Genomic DNA, 3,149 nt, shown 5'->3' with positions numbered 1-3,149 from the left:
ATGAACAATGTATTTAAGATTGGTAAATACATATAAAAGGTACATTAAAAAAACTGGCAAACTTTTATTTATATATTAAACCTTTATAAATAGCACTGAGAAATTTTCATATGATGCTCAAGAAAGGATAAAATATCACCATAATAATTCAATTGAAACACAGTGTACCCTTAAGTTATGAGCTCAATTTGTTAGTAAAAGCTGATTTTATCTCAAGTTAGTTGTAAAACAAAACTATTTCTCCTTAAAGAAATAATGGAACTATATAGCACATGTTCCAAATGTTACAGAGACCCTCTCAATTTTTCACAATAAAAGGGTTACAGAATGTATATAATTTATCAGAAACACCGAGAATTTTTCTATTCACCAAAATGTTATAAAATGTGTCTAATTTGCCAGAAACAAAAATTTCGTACTGTACTCATCATTTGAGTTCACATCTTTGGCTTGCAGGAAGGGAGGGGAGAAATGAAAGATAGGTAGTTATTCTTTGAAAGAACAGTGCCTTCCACAAGAACATCAGGAACCTGGATCTCTCGTGTCTTCTCTATTCTTGGGTAGTTCACTAAAGCATGTTTGTGGCTCATTAGGTCTCATCCTTTTTAGAACAAAAAAACATAGTTTCATGTTGTCCATTTCTGTCTTTTCTTACCTTTTAATTTTTTTTTAATAATTTTATTGAGAAACAAATACTAATGAGACAGCTTCAAAACCAATTAGTAGGACAGTTTCAATAATTAATATATTGTATATTGTTGTCTTCTTAGTAGTTATTCATAGTACAAGATGCAGACATGGTATCCTGTCCACAAATACTATTAGAACAAATCTTTCTATTCATTGAATTAAGAGAAAGTAGCTGTATATCTATTCTAACTATTTTGAATATACAGATACAATATGGCCCTTCATTTGTATCCCCTTTTTTTGGTTAGTTTTGTAGAAGAAGGGTATTCCATTGTCATTTAAATATTGTAGGTGTGTGAATTCCACAAAATATTCCAATATAGTCCAGTAGTCCATAACAGTAGTGGGTTTTCTGTAGGACTGTCAATGTCAGAAGTTATTGACTTGAGCCTTTTACAACTCAGCATATTAATATGGCTTTACTTTTTATACTTCATTTCTATATTTTTCTGCTGGATGGTTAGGACCGAGATAAAGGAAGACCTATATAACAAGAAATGTAACTTTTCTACCTGATAAGGTCTGTCAAATCCCCTCAGGATTTATCCTGAAACCCTGTACCACAGTTTGTAGATCCTTTGTCAGTGTCAGCCATGTGGATGAGTCACAGCCTCTGCTTGACCCATTTGATCTCTCTGAAAGCCTGAGAAAATGTTTTCTCTCCGTGTGTCTCTCCTTAGGCACACTCTAATTCATCGATCACTTTCCTCTATGGCCCTATAATCTCCTTGATCAGAAAGTTTGGGACACATCTGAGTTACTTGATGTTACAGTTCAGGTTCTCCCATGTCCTGAGTCCTTACTGACCTTGAAAGCTAAGGCCAAAATGTTGGCTGTCCTTGCAGCCCTTCTTTTTCTCTAATATATGGTCTGAAAACTTAGGTTGTTAACCCTCCAGAAGAGAAGCTTGTTATTATTATCCCAACAACATAGGCAGTTGAGCTTCACCTCACTATGTGTCTGAATATCAAACAACTTAGACAGGAATAGGTGTTTTCCATCGAGTACTGATATGTTTTAAGTCCCTACAGAAGATGAAGAAAAAAATTTTTAAAAATAAAAAAATTAAAATAGGAACAGACAGTTGCATATTTTACACAGAAATTTAGTAATCTAACCTTATATAGCATTATAGTAGGAGAGTCTTGTGACATTTTTTCTTGTCTCTTGTTTTCATTTATTACCCTTTTTTAAAAACAAACATTGGCTTCTCACCCTGACTCACTACATATGCTGACACCTGTGAACTAAGCAACTGCACTGCAGATAGCAATGTATAATTCTAGGGTCATGCTTGGAATGTCTGTCATTCTGGTCTTCTAAATACCTACTGCTTGTCATGTCATACCAACTATTGCCATATTGTCTCTCAAGTAAATGTTTGTTCTTTTCTTTAACCCTTTGTTTTTACTGTAATTGTTTTCCTTACTTTCCTTCCTTAGCTTCTTTTCTACCTTTTTGATGAATTTTAATAGCTATAATCATAGTGATTATATAAAGTACTGACCAAAATCACAGCCACAAACACATGCATTTGGGGTCAGATGGATGCTCAAGTATGCTTGCACACACTTTTTTGGCATCTCACATCTTTGTGGCCGACAATTTGTAACTCAAGAATTTGATTATAAATTAAATCTAAAGTTCGAATCATAACCCAAGTTGTTCATATATGAGACCCAAGGGTCTGCTGTATTTTTTCATAAAAGGGCTCACACAGGTCCTTTAGAGAAGAGGTTATCCAAAAGGCACATCAGACATGAAATACATGTTTAGCATCATTCCTTAAGTAGGTAGCAGCCCTATTTCACAGTGGCTATGATTAAAAAAAAAAAAAAAAAAAGCGTTGAAGAGTGCTCACTCCGGCAGCACATATACTAAAATTGGAACAATTCAGAGAAGATTAACATGGCGCCTGCACAAGGATGACACGCGAATATGTGAAAAAGAAGTGTTGAAGAAAATCTGAAATTGCTCAATATTTGTGAAAATGTAAAATAATGAGTTTTTCCATAACTTCTGGAAGTACTATAAATTACAATTCTTTGAATGTTTGACTACATGTTTGGAAGCATTTCCAGAAGGTGATCTATGTCTCTTGCATGTCTACTTCTCCTAGATTTATACTCAAGAAAATGAAGTGTAGATATCAACAGACATGCCCCACTATGCAAATAAAAGTTCGATTCATAGATGTGAAAACTGGAAGCATCAATTACAAAAGTTGGAATTTTTTTCTATCCTTTCCATATTTACCCAGATTTTTCTCATCCAGTTGTTTTCTACACTTCTGCCAGAATATTTCTACTGATTTGTCACTCCTATTTCATTGAATAGTTAAAGGTACATGACATAATATTTTGATATAGGTACAGAAAAATTATTATGATAGAATAACAACTTGACATCTCCATCATTTCACGTAATTGTAAGTTTTTGCACATGGTAAAAGCATTAAA

The 3,149-nt window shown here is 33.6% G+C and overlaps 1 non-coding gene across 1 annotated transcript; it reads left to right on the top strand.

The window, feature by feature from the left end:
- The first annotated feature begins 2,543 nt into the window (after positions 1-2,543).
- On the top strand, positions 2,544-2,646 carry LOC111813046. Its single transcript, XR_002818388.1, has one exon. It is a non-coding gene; the product is annotated as a U6 spliceosomal RNA (small nuclear RNA).
- The last annotated feature ends 503 nt before the right edge of the window (positions 2,647-3,149 follow it).

The sequence above is a fragment of the Octodon degus genome, unplaced genomic scaffold (genome assembly GCF_000260255.1).
Source record: "Octodon degus isolate 3935 unplaced genomic scaffold, OctDeg1.0 scaffold00161, whole genome shotgun sequence".
In the NCBI taxonomy this organism is placed as follows: domain Eukaryota; kingdom Metazoa; phylum Chordata; class Mammalia; order Rodentia; family Octodontidae; genus Octodon; species Octodon degus.
This window is presented reverse-complemented; position numbering and strand designations above follow the sequence as displayed.